Raw genomic sequence first — 14,145 nt, 5'->3', positions numbered from 1 at the left:
AGTATCATATGGTTCTTGTTCTTTCTTTTATTGATGTGTTGTATCACATTGACTGATTTGCGGATGTTGAACCAACCTTGCAGCCCTGGAATAAATCCCACATGGTCGTGGTGAATAATCCTTTTAATGTACTGTTGAATCCTATTGGCTAGTATTTTGTTGAGTATTTTCGCATCTGTGTTCATCAAGGATATCGGTCTATAGCTCTCTTTTTTGGTGGGATCCTTGTCTGGTTTTAGGATCAAGGTGATGCTGGCCTCATAAAATGAGTTTGGAAGTTTTCCTTCCATTTCTATTTTTTGGAACAGTTTCAGGAGAATAGGAATTAGTTCTTCTTTAAATGTTTGGTAGAATTCCCCCGGGAAGCCGTCTGGCCCTGGGCTTTTGTTTGTTTGGAGATTTTTAATGACTGTTTCAATCCCCTTACTGGTTATGGGTCTGTTCAGGCTTTCTATTTCTCCCTGGTTCAGTTGTGGTAGTTTATATGTTTCTAGGAATGCATCCATTTCTTCCAGATTGTCAAATTTGTTGGCATAGAGTTGCTCATAGTATGTTCTTATAATAGTTTGTATTTCTTTGGTGTTAGTTGTGATCTCTCCTCTTTCATTCATGATTTTATTTATTTGGGTCCTTTCTCTTTTCTTTTTGATAAGTCGGGCCAGGGGTTTATCAATTTTATTAATTCTTTCAAAGAACCAGCTCCTAGTTTCGTTGATTTGTTCTATTGTTTTTTTGGTTTCTATTTCATTGATTTCTGCTCTGATCTTTATGATTTCTCTTCTCCTGCTGGGCTTAGGGTTTCTTTCTTGTTCTTTCTCCAGCTCCTTTAGGTGTAGGGTTAGGTTGTGTACCTGAGACCTTTCTTGTTTCTTGAGAAAGGCTTGTACCGCTATATATTTTCCTCTCAGGACTGCCTTTGTTGTGTCCCACAGATTTTGAACCGTTGTATTTTCATTATCATTTGTTTCCATGATTTTTTTCAATTCTTCTTTAATTTCCCGGTTGACCCATTCATTCTTTAGAAGGATGCTGTTTAGTCTCCATGTATTTGGGTTCTTTCTAAACTTCCTTTTGTGGTTGAGTTCTAGCTTTAGAGCATTGTGGTCTGAAAATATGCAGGGAATGATCCCAATCTTTTGATACCGGTTGAGTCCTGATTTAGGACCGAGGATGTGATCTATTCTGGAGAATGTTCCATGTGCACTAGAGAAGAATGTGTATTCTGTTGCTTTGGGATGAAATATTCTGAATATATCTGTGATGTCCATCTGGTCCAATGTGTCGTTTAAGGCCTTTATTTCCTTGCTGATCTTTTGCTTGGATGATTTGTCCATTTCAGTGAGGGGAGTGTTAAAGTCCCCTACTATTATTGTATTATTGTTGATGTGTTTCTTTGATTTTGTTATTAATTGGTTTATATAGTTGGCTGCTCCCACATTGGGGGCATAGATATTTAAAATTGTTAAATCTTCTTGTTGGACAGACCCTTTGAGTATGATATAGTGTCCTTCCTCATCTCTTATTATAGTCTTTGGCTTAAAATCTAATTGATCTGATATAAGGATTGCCACTCCTGCTTTCTTCTGATGTCCATTAGCATGGTAAATTCTTTTCCACCCCCTCACTTTAAATCTGGAGGTGTCTTCGGGCTTAAAATGAGTTTCTTGGAGGCAACATATAGATGGTTTTGTTTTTTTATCCATTCTGATACCCTGTGTCTTTTGACAGGGGCATTTAGCCCATTAACATTCAGGGTAACTATTGAAAGATATGAATTTAGAGCCATTGTATTGCCTATAAGGTGACTGTTACTGTATATGGTCTCTGTTCCTTTCTGATCTACCACTTGTAGGCTCTCTCTTTGCTTAGAGGACCCCTTTCAATATTTCCTGTAGAGCCGGTTTGGTGTTTGCAAATTCTTTCAGTTTTTGTTTGTCCTGGAAGCTTTTAATCTCTCCTTCTATTTTCAATGATAGCCTAGCAGGATATAGTATTCTTGGCTGCATGTTTTTCTCATTTAGTGCTCTGAAAATATCATGCCAGCTCTTTCTGGCCTGCCAGGTCTCTGTGGATAAGTCAGCTGCCAATCTAATTTTTACCATTGTATGTTACAGACTTCTTTTCCCGGGCTGCTTTCAGGATTTTCTCTTTGTCACTGAGACTTGTAAATTTTACTATTAGGTGACGGGGTGTGGGCCTATTCTTATTGATTTTGAGGGGTGTTCTCCGAACCTCCTGAATTTTGATGCTCGTTCCCTTTGCCATATTGGGGAAATTCACCCCAATAATTCTCTCCAGTATACCTTCTGCTCCCCTCTCTCTTTCTTCTTCTTCTGGAATCCCAATTATTCTAATGTTGTTTTGTCTTATGGTGTCACTTATCTCTCGAATTCTCCCCTCGTGGTCCAGTAGCTGTTTGTCTCTCTTTTGCTCAGCTTCCCTATTCTCTGTCATTTGGTCTTCTATATTACTAATTCTTTCTTCTGCCTCATTTATCCTAGCAGTGAGAGCCTCCATTTTTGATTGCACCTCATTAATAGCTTTTTTGATTTCAACTTGGTTAGATTTTAGTTCTTTTATTTCTCCAGAAAGGGCTTTTATATCTCTCGAGAGGGTTTCTCTCATATCTTCCATGCCTTTTTCGAGCCCTGCTAGAGCCTTGAGAATTGTCATTCTGAACTCTAGATCTGACATATTACCAATGTCTGTATTGATTAGGTCCCTAGCCTTCGGTACTGCCTCTTGTTCCTTTTTTTTGTGTTGAATTTTTCCGTCTTGTCATTTTGTCCAGATAAGAGTATATGAAGGCGCAAGTAAAATACTGAAAGGGTGGCAACAACCCCAGCAAAATATGCTTTAACCAAATTAGAAGAGATCCCAAATCGTGAGGGGGGAGAAAGGGGATAAAAAGAGGTTCAAAAAGGAAGAAAGAAAAAAAAAAAAGGAAAAAAGAAAAAAAAAGAAAAGAAAAGAATTTAAAAAAGAAAACAAATAAGAAAAATATAAAAAAGAAAAATATACATATTAGATAAACTAGTTAAAAAACGTTAAAAAAGAAAAAGGTAAAAGTTAAAAAAAAATTTAACCAGAAGGCGAGAAAAAAAACAAAAAATGAAAAAGAAAAAAATTAAATTAACTGCAAGACTAAAAAACATCACAGGGAAAAAGCCATGAGTTCCGTGCTTTGCTTTCTCCTCCTCTGGAATTCTGCTGCTCTCCTTGGTATTGAAACCGCACTCCTTGGTAGGTGAACTTGGTCTGGGCTGGATTTCTTGTTGATCTTCTGGGGGAGGGGCCTGTTGTAGTGATTCTCAAGTGTCTTTGCCCCAGGCGGAATTACACCGCCCTTACCGGGGCCGGGGTGAGTAATCCGCTCGGGTTTGCTTTCAGGAGCTTTTGTTCCCTGAGCGCTTTCCGTAGAGTTCCGGAGGACGGGAATACAAATGGCTGCCTCCTGGTCTCCGGCCCGGAGGAGACGAGAGCCCGGGGCCCCACTCCTCAGTGCGCCCTCAGAGAACAGCGCCCAGTTACTCCCGTCTGCGTGACCTCCGGCCTCGCTCCGAGCTCACCGAGCCTGCGACCGGTTCAAGGTAACACCGAGCTGTGAGCTTACTGTCGGCTCTGTCTCTGTAGCCGGCTTTCCCGTTCCAATACCCGCAAGCTCTGCGACACTCAGACACCCCCGATCCTTCTGTGACCCTGCGGGACCTGAGGCCACGCTGACCCCGCGTGGGCTTCGCCCCGGTTTAGCCTCTGGAGCGATGTCCCTCAGCGGAACAGACTTTTAAAAGTCCTGATTTTGTGCTCCGTTGCTCCGCCGCTTGCCGGGAGCCGGCCCCTCCCCCCGGGGTCTATCTTCCCGTTGCTTTGGATTCACTTCTCCGCCGGTCCTACCTTTCAGAAAGTGGTTGTTTCTCTGTTTCCAGAATTGCTGTTCTTCTTCTCTTCAATCTGCCGATGGATTTTCAGGTGTTTGCAATCTTTAGATAAGCTATCTCGCTGATCTCCAGCTAGCTGAAGCAGTCTCAGCCTGCTACTTCTCTGCTATCTTCCATTTTTGATGATTTTAATTTCTATGTATGGCATGAGGAAAAAGTCGATTGATTTTTTTCCATTAATACACCCAATTCTTTCAGCATCATTTATTAAGAAGACTATCATTTCCCACCAAATTATATGAGCATTTTTGCCGAATAAGATTTCACTGATACATGTGAAACTATTTTTGGACTCTTGATTCTATACCAGTAATCTGTCTCCATCCTTTTGTAAACAGTGCACTGTCTTGATTATCATAGTTGTAAAGTCTTGAAATCTGACAGTGTATCTAAATTTGTTTTTCATTTTAAAATTGTAATGAATATACTAAGTGTAGCAAATCCCATATAAGCATAAATGTCAGCTTGAAAAATTTTACAGAGAAGCCTCCTGAGTTTTATGAAGTATACTTTTTAGTTGGTAATAATTTTAGATTTATAGGAAAGTTGCAGATACAGTATACAGAGTTCCTTTACACACTTTATCCAGTTTCTCCTGATGTTAACATATTACTATGGCACATTTGTCGAAACTAAGAAATCAGTAGCAATACATTGTTGTAAATTGAACTCCATACTGTATTTGGATTTTATTAGCTTATCAGGACTGTCCTTTTTCTGTTCTGTGACCTAATTGAGGATACCACATAGCATTATTTTGTTATGCCTCCTTAGTCTCTTGTAATCTATGATAATTTCATTCTTTTCTTGTTTTTCATGACTTTCACAGTTTTAAAGAGCTTTGGTTAGGTATTTTGTAGAATGTCACTTGGTGTGGGTTTTTCTGATGTTTTCCTCATGATTAGGCTGGAATTACAGGTTTGGGTTTTTTGTTTTTGTTTTTGTTTTTTCGTTTTTTTGTTTGCTTGTTTGTTTGGTGGGGAGGGAAGGATAACACAAAGTGAAGTGCCCATCTCATCATATCAGATTAATACTATCCATATGACTAATCACTGATTATATTAAATTTTATGATTTGGTTATGGTAATATTTGTCATGTTTCTTCACTGTGAAGTTACTGCTTTTTTGTTTGCACATTTTTTTTTGGAATTGAGTTACCAAGTTCAGCTTCTATTCAAGATGGGGCAGAAGGGCTGACATTAAGCTTAAACTTTTAGACAGGAGAGTATATACATATCTTTACATTTATTTGAAGAGAGTTATGGTTGTAACAATGAATCTTCCAATCCATGAATATGGTATAATGTTCCACTAATAGTTTTTCTTTATCTCAGCAATGTCTTGTAGTTTTCAGTGTACAGATCTTTTATGTCTTTTGTAAAATTCATACGCAAATATTATGTTTTTTAAAAATACTCTTGTGAAGATATTTTTAAAGATTTTTAATTTTTTTTTACTAACCTGTGAAAATAGAACTAGTTTAGTTTGGGGCATCTGGGTGGCTCAGTGGGTTAAGCTTCTGTCTTTGGCTCAGGTCATGATCTCAGGGATTGAGGTCTGAATCTGGCTCTCTGCTCAGCGGGAAGCCTGCTTCCCCCTCTCTCTCTGCCTGCCTCTCTGCCACTTGTGATCTCTCTCTTTCTGTCAAATAAATTTAAAAAAAACTAAAAAAAAAAAGAACTAGTTTGGTTTATCATATATCCTGCAATATTGCTAGATTCACTTATTGATTCCTGCAACTTTCTTTGTAAATTCCCTAGATTTTTCTGCATAGATCATATTATTTAGAGATAAAGTCTGTTTTCTTCTTCTATACTAATCGATATGACTTAAGTTTATTGTAATAATTTTATTGCACTGTACAGGCCCTCCAGTACAATCTCAAATAGAAGTAGTGACATTTCTTGCCTTGTTTCTAATCATAGGTAGTCTTTTACCAGTAACTGTTAGTTGAAACTCCTTCATTAGGTTGGGAAGTTCCTTTTTATTTGTAGTTTCTTGAGAGTTTTTCTCTTTAATTATGATTAGGTGTTGAATTTATAAAAAAATTTCAGCATTTCTTGATTTATATTGTTTTCCTCTTTTATTTAATATGTTGTATAACATTGACTTTTTATACACTAATCATGATTACACTAATCATGCTTTATTCAGATAAATGCCAATTAGCCATTTATATTATTCTTTTATACTGCTAGATTCAATTGAAAATATTTTATTAAGGACTTTTGTTTCTGTGTTCACAAGAGATAATGGTCAGTAGTTCTCTCGTGATTTTTTGTGTATGTGTGTGGCTTTTGTATCAAGGTAATACTAGCTTTTCTTTTCTGAAAGAGTTTGTGTAGATTGGTCTCATTTTTTCCTTGTTTGGTAGAATTTACTGGTGAAACCATTTGGACTTCAGTTTTGTAAGTGTAAGGAAAATTCTAATTACTGTTTAAATTCTTTTACTAAATTTTGGGCTCTTTAGTGTTTCTCTTTCTTCTTGAGTACATTTTGGTAATTTGTGCATTTGCAGGGATTTATTCATTTCATTTCATTTTCAGTTTGTTGGCATATTTTATTTATAACATTGCATTTTTCTTGTCCTTTTAGAATTATTTATTAATTTATTTTTTTGTTTTAAAATTTAATTTCAATGTAGTTAACATACAGTGTTATATTAATTTTAGGTATACAGTATAGTGATTCACAATTCTATCCATTACTCAGTGCTCACTGAATAATGTACATATGAATAGTGTACTCTTTAGTCCTCTTTACTTAGCTCACCCATCCCCCCCATGCACCTTTCCTCTGGTAACCATCAGTTTGTTCTCTATTGTTAAGAGTCTGTTTCTTGGTTTGTCTCTCCCTTTTCTTTTTTTGTTTTTGTTTTTATTTTGTTTCTTAAATTCCACATATGAATGAAATCATGTAGTATTTGTCCTTTTCTGACGATTTCACTTAGCATTATACTCTCTGGCTCCATCCATGTTGTTGCAAATGGCAAGATTTCATTTTTTGGCTGAATAATAATCAGTTGTGTATATATATGCCACATCTTTATCCATTCATCTATTGATGGGCACTTGGGCTGCTTTCATAATTTAGCTGTTGTAAATAGTGTTGCAATAAACAGAGGGGTGCATGTATCCCTTTGAATTAGTGTTTTTGTATTCTTGGGGTAAATACCTAGTAGTGAAATTATGGATCATACGATAGTTCCATTTCTAACTTACTGAGGAACCTCCATACTGTTTTCCACAGTGGCTGTCCCAGTTTGCACTCCCACCAAAAGTGCAAAAGTATTCCTTTTTATGTACTTCCTCTCCAACATTTGTTTCTTGTGTTTCATATTTTAGCCACTCTGACAAGTGTGAGGAGATATCTAATTGTAGTTTTGATTTGCATTTCCTGATGATAAATGATGATGAGCATCTTTTCATGGGTATGTTGGCTATCTGTATGTCTTCTTTGGAAAATTTCTGTTCATGTCTTCTGCCCATGTTTTAAGTTGGATTATTTGTTCTTTGGTTGTTGAGTTGTATAAATTCTTTATTTTGTATACTAATCTTTTATCAGAGATGTCATTTGCAAATACATTCTCCCATTCAGAAGGTTATCTGTTAGTTTTGTTGATTGTTTCCTTTGCTGTGCAGAAGCTTTTTAGTTTGATGTGGTCCCAATCATTTATTTTTGCTTTTGTTTCCCTTGCTTCAGGAAACATATCTAGGTAAAAGTTGTCATGGCTAATGTGGGAGAAATTACTGCCTGTGCTCTCTTCTAGGATTTTTATAGTTTCTGGTCTCACAGTTAAGTTCTTAATCCATTTTGAATTTATCTTTGTGTTTGGTGTATGCCAGCAGTCCAGTTTTCTTTTTTTTCATGTCCAGTTTTCCCAACACCATTTGTTGAAAAGGTTGTCTTTTTCCCATTGGCTATTCTTTACTGTTTTGTCAAAGATTAATTGACCATATACATGTGGGTTTATTTCTGGGCTTTCTATTCTATTACATTGATCTCTTGCCTATTTTTATGCTGTATTCTTGTCTTTTTAATGTACCATTTTTAATGTTTTTCATTTTTGATTTTCTATATTACATAATAATCATTTATTATTGGTGGTTACAATTGAATTCATGCACCAGAGCGTTTTTCCTTCTCTTCTCCATTATCATCTGGGCCTGATATTCTTTGTGTTGAAAAGTTTCTTGATAGCTTTTATTTCTTACATGGAAATTGGTTGGCTGAAGCAGTCTGTCTCTCACGGGGCCAATAATAGTATACTTCATTTTCTTAGGAAATCAGTCATTCCATCTACATTTTTCAAATAACTTATACAGAATTGTGCAAATTCCTTTCATTTTTTTAAAGACTTTATTTATTTATTTGATAGAGAGTGGGAGAATAAGTGAAAGCACAAGCAGGGGGGAGTTGCCTAGGGAGAGGGAGAAGCAGGCTCCCCACTGAGCGGGGAGCTGGATGCAGGGCTCCATCCCAGGATCCTGGGATCATGACCTGATCGGATGGCAGAGCTGAGCCACTCAGGTGCCTGTCCTTTTTTGTTTTTTTAAAAAAAGTTTTCTTGGTTTCAGTGATTATTCTCCCTTTGTTGTTTCTTAGACTATTTATGCTTTTGCTTTCTACTTTTTTTTTTTTCCTTGATTATAAATGAGGTTCTGGCTTCTCTATTATGTTCTTTTTGTTTTTCCCCCAAAGATCCAATGTTGTAAGTTAATTATTAACTTTATTTATTTATTTTTCCATTTCTTGGTTTTGTTTTGTTTTTATTTTTGTACTATTTACTTCCTTTTTTCCCACATTTTTCTAGATTTTACAATTGGGAAGTGAATTCATTTATTTTCATTGGATTACTATTTTTTTTTTTAGTATTTAAATTATATATATTTTTAAATTATTGCTTCAATTGTGTCACCTTGATTTTAATGTGCAATGTTTTCAAACTATTACTTTTCAGAAATTCTGTAATTTTTTATTATATTTTTCTTTTTCCTGGAAATTGTTTGAAAGTTTAAAAAAATTTAGGTTGAAAATCCTTTTATTTTGATTCTGTTGTCAATTTCTGGCTTTATTATACTGTATCAGAAAATATTATTTGTATAATTTATTATTTATTTATTTATTTTTAATTTTAATTAACATATAATGTATTGTTTGCCCCAAGGGTACAGGTCTGTGAATTGTCAGGGTTACACATTTCACAACACTCACCATAGCACATATCTTCTCCTATGTCCATTACCCAGCTACCCTATCCCTCCTCCTCACCCCACCCAGCAACTCTCCATTTGTTTCCTGAAATTAAGAGTCTTTTATGGTTTGTCTCCCACCTGATCCCATCTTGTTTCATTTCTTAATGGGATTTGTTGAAATTCTTTCTTATACTTATTATATGTTCAACTGTCAGAAATGTTTCCTGTCATATAAGAAGGTAAATTTCTATTTTGAGAATGTGAAACTCAGTATACATTTGTAAAATTTTCTTATTGAATGTCTTCTTTAAATATTCTATATACTTAATTTTTGTTTTGTTCTACCTATCTTGTGAACTCTAGTCATTTTCATCTATGCTTCTTCTATCCTCTGTTTCATGAATGTGGTTTTAATTTGTTGCATGGATATTCATAACTATTACATCTTCATTTTGAATTGTGGCTTTTGACATTATCAACTATCACTTTTTTGTGTTCCCTAATAATTTTTAGTTGGAAGTGTGCCTTGCCTTATTTAGAAGAATTGCATTTCTTCATTTTGATTATTCTTATTTGCTTGCTAAACCTTTGCACATTTTTCTGTTGTTTGCTTTTTCAATAATTTTTAGTTGTTTCTTTTATCTGAGGCATAGAGTTGGTCTTTGCTTTTAAAAGCAATCTGAATTTTTTTCCTTTTAAGAGATTGAGTCTGTTTTTATTCACTAATAGGTTTGGTCTTACATTTATCATAATGCTTATGTTATAATTTTGTTATATTACTATGTGCATTATGTTCTATTTACTATGCTTTTTTATTTTTTTTTCCTCATTGTGGTCAGTTTTTAATGTCTTTCTACTTTTTCTTTCTTTAGGACTTACGAAAGTTTATGTTTTTCCAGTGCTCTTTTTCCTTCCAGTTTTATTGAAATAATTGACATACAGCCCTGTATAAATTTAAGTTGTACATTGTAATGATTTGACCTACTTTTATTGTGAAATGATTACCACAAAAACTCTAGTTAACATCCATCATCTCATATAGGTCCAAAAATTTTTTTCTTGTTATGAGAACTCAGGATCTCTAGTCTCTCAGCAACTTTCAAATACACAGTACAGCGGTGTTAACTACTAAGGGTCTTTATACAAATACCTCTAGTAGTCTGTACAAATACAGTTTAGAATTCCTTTAGCAACCCTTTGCCTCCCTTAGACATATGCTTTGCATTGCCAACTTCAAATGATACTTTATCATTTCTGTGTCAGTTAATGAATTTATTCTATTTCCTTTCCTTCCTCCTTTTCTTCTTGTTTGTTTAATGCTATTACTTCTACTTTGTCAGATTATGTAATATTTATAAACTATTTTCTACACTTTCTCCACCTTTGTTTCAAATTTGCAATTAAGTATGGTGTTTCTCATCAGCCCCTTTAACCAATAATTCCTAGCCATCATTTTGGTTTATGAAACTTCTTCTATTGTGTATTGCTTAGGAAGTGTTTTTGAATACAGTATTCTCTGAATTCTTGTGTTTTAGCATGTTTTCGTTGTTCTTGCTACTTGAATGACAATTTGGCTGTCATGCTGTCATTATAGCATTAAGACTTCTTGTCTTGTCGCTGTTTTTCTTTGAATTTCTTTGAGATGTTGCTGTAGGGCTCTCATATGTGCTGCTGATGTCAACCTGATTGTCTTTCCTTTGTAAGTGGCTTTGTCTTTTTGTATGGAAGCCTGGAGAGTTAAAGCAGAACAAAACAAAAACCTTTCTGTGGGAGGTCTAAGAGCATAATTTATGTCTCAGATTTAAGAATTCCACTTATCCCAGAATCCTTTGAATAAGTAGATTCAAGGCTTATTGTAATTCTGGAGTATTATCTTGGATTATAGTTTTTAAAATAAATATATATTTTAAAAATTTTTATTGATTTATTTTAGAGAGAGAAAAAACATGAGTGGAAAGGGCAGAAGGAGAGGGGGAGAGCATTTCCATGTTGAGCACAATGCCTGATGCTGGACTTGATCTCATAACCCTGAGATCACTGAGCCGAAATCAAGAGCTGGCTGCTTAACTGACTGAGCCACTCAGGCGCCCCTTGGAATATAGTTATAAATAGGAGCACTGAGTGTGGCACATAAACAATGAATGTTGGAACACTGAAAAATAAAATAAAATTAAATAAAAATAAATAAATGAATAAATAAGTTCTGTTACATTGTTTGAATTTATATCTGAGGACTCTAATTTTAGATCTGTTGCAACTTCTTTGACTGTCTTCTACCACTTCTCTGATCCTTTTTATCTTTTTTTTTTTTTTATTTTCTCCCAGAGTATTTTTTTTTCTTTATTTCCAGCATAACAGTATTCATTATTTTTGCACCACACCCCGTGCTCCATGCAATCCGTGCCCTCTATAATACCCACCACTTGGTACCCCAACCTCCCACCCCCCGTCCCTTCAAAACCCTCAGATTGTTTTTCAGAGTCCATAGTCTCTCATGGTTCACCTCCCCTTCCAATTTCCCCCAACTCCCTTCTCCACTCTAAGTCCCCATGTCCTCCATGCTCTTTGTTATGCTCCACAAATAAGTGAAACCATATGATAATTGACTCTCTCTGCTTGACTTATTTCACTCAGCATAATCTCCTCCAGTCCCGTCCATGTTGCTACAAAAGTTGGGCATTCATCCTTTCTGATGGAGGCATAATACTCTATCCCCAGGGGTACAGGTCTGTGAATCACCAGGTTTACACACTTCACAGCACTCACCAAAGCACATACCCTCCCCAATGTCCATAATCCCACCCCCTTCTCCCAAACCCCCTCCCCCCAGCAACCCTCAGTTTGTTTTGTGAGATTAAAAGTCACTTATGGTTTGTCTCCCTCCCAGTCCCATCTTGTTTCATTTATTCTTCTCCTACCCACTTAAGCCCCCATGTTGCATCACCACTTCCTCATATCAGGGAGATCATATGATAGTTGTCTTTCTCTGCTTGACTTATTTCGCTAAGCATGATACGCTCTAGTTCCATCCATGTTGTCGCAAATGGCAAGATTTCATTTCTTTTGATGGCTGCATAGTATTCCATTGTGTATATATACCACATCTTCTTGATCCATTCATCTGTTGATGGACATCTAGGTTCTTTCCATAGTTTGGCTATTGTGGACATTGCTGCTATAAACATTCAGGTGCATGTGCCCCTTTGGATCACTACGTTTGTATCCTTAGGGTAAATACCCAATAGTGCAATTGCTGGGTCATAGGGCAGTTCTATTTTCAACATTTTGAGGAACTTCCATGCTGTTTTCCAGAGTGGCTGCACCAACTTGCATTCCCACCAACAGTGTAGGAGGGTTCCCCTTTCTCCGCATCCTCGCCAGCATCTGTCATTTCCTGACTTGTTGATTTTAGCCATTCTGACTGGTGTGAGGTGATATCTCATTGTGGTTTTGATTTGTATTTCCCTGATGCCGAGTGATATGGAGCACTTTTTCATGTGTCTGTTGGCCATCTGGATGTCTTCTTTGCAGAAATGTCTGTTCATGTCCTCTGCCCATTTCTTGATTGGATTATTTGTTCTTTGGGTGTTGAGTTTGCTAAGTTCTTTATAGATTCTGGACACTAGTCCTTTATCTGATATGTCATTTGCAAATATCTTCTCCCATTCTGTCAGTTGTCTTTTGATTTTGTTAACTGTTTCCTTTGCTGTGCAAAAGCTTTTGATCTTGATTAAATCCCAATAGTTCATTTTTGCCTTTGCTTCCCTTTCATTTTTCTGCATGTGGCTGTCCAATTTTCCCAGCACCATTTATTGAAGAGGCTGTCTTTTTGCCATTGGACATTCTTTCCTGCTTTGTCGAAGATTAGTTGACCATAGAGTTGAGGGTCTATTTCTGGGCTCTCTATTCTGTTCCATTGATCTATGTGTCTGTTTTTGTGCCAGTACCATGCTGTCTTGATGACGACAGCTTTGTAATAGAGCTTGAAGTCTGGAATTGTGATGCCACCAACGTTGGCTTTCCTTTTCAATATCCCTTTGGCTATTCGAGGTCTTTTCTGGTTCCATATAAATTTTAGCATTATTTGTTCCATTTCTTTGAAAAAGATGGATGGTACTTTGATAGGAATTGCATTAAATGTGTAGATTGCTTTAGGTAGCATAGACATTTTCACAATATTTATTCTTCCAATCCAGGAGCATGGAACATTTTTCCATTTCTTTGTGTCTTCCTCAATTTCTTTCATGAGTACTTTATAGTTTTCTGAGTATAGATTCTGTGCCTCTTTGGTTAGGTTTATTCCTAGGTATCTTATGGTTTTGGGTGCAATTGTAAATGGGATTGACTCCTTAATTTCTCTTTCTTCTGTCTTGCTGTTGGTGTAGAGAAATGCAACTGATTTCTGTGCATTGATTTTATATCCTGACACTTTACTGAATTCCTGTATAAGTTCTAGCAGTTTTGGAGTGGAGTCTTTTGGGTTTTCCACATATAGTATCATATCATCTGCGAAGAGTGATAATTTGACTTCTTCTTTGCCGATTTGGATGCCTTTAATTTCCTTTTGTTGTCTGATTGCTGAGGCTAGGACCTCTAGTACTATGTTGAATAGCAGTGGTGATAATGGACATCCCTGCCGTGTTCCTGACCTTAGCGTAAAAGCTTTCAGTTTTTCTCCATTGAGAATGATATTTGCGGTGGGTTTTTCATAGATGGCTTTGATGATATTGAGGTATGTGCCCTCTATCCCTACACTTTGAAGAGTTTTGATCAGGAAGGGATGCTGTACTTTGTCAAATGCTTTTTCAGCATCTATTGAGAGTATCATATGGTTCTTGTTCTTTCTTTTATTGATGTGTTGTATCACATTGACTGATTTGCGGATGTTGAACCAACCTTGCAGCCCTGGAATAAATCCCACATGGTCGTGGTGAATAATCCTTTTAATGTACTGTTGAATCCTATTGGCTAGTATTTTGTTGAGTATTTTCGCATCTGTGTTCATCAAGGA

The 14,145-nt window shown here is 36.1% G+C and overlaps 1 protein-coding gene across 4 annotated transcripts in view; it reads left to right on the top strand.

Annotated features, from left to right (window-relative positions):
- COL21A1 (collagen type XXI alpha 1 chain) overlaps window positions 1-14,145 on the top strand; it is a 280,569-nt gene that overhangs the window by 216,118 nt on the left and 50,306 nt on the right. The window lies entirely within an intron of this gene.

This window comes from Mustela erminea, chromosome 4 (genome assembly GCF_009829155.1).
Source record: "Mustela erminea isolate mMusErm1 chromosome 4, mMusErm1.Pri, whole genome shotgun sequence".
In the NCBI taxonomy this organism is placed as follows: Eukaryota; Metazoa; Chordata; class Mammalia; order Carnivora; family Mustelidae; genus Mustela; species Mustela erminea.
The sequence above is the reverse complement of the archived record's forward strand: the minus strand, read 5'-3'. Positions and strand labels throughout refer to the sequence as shown.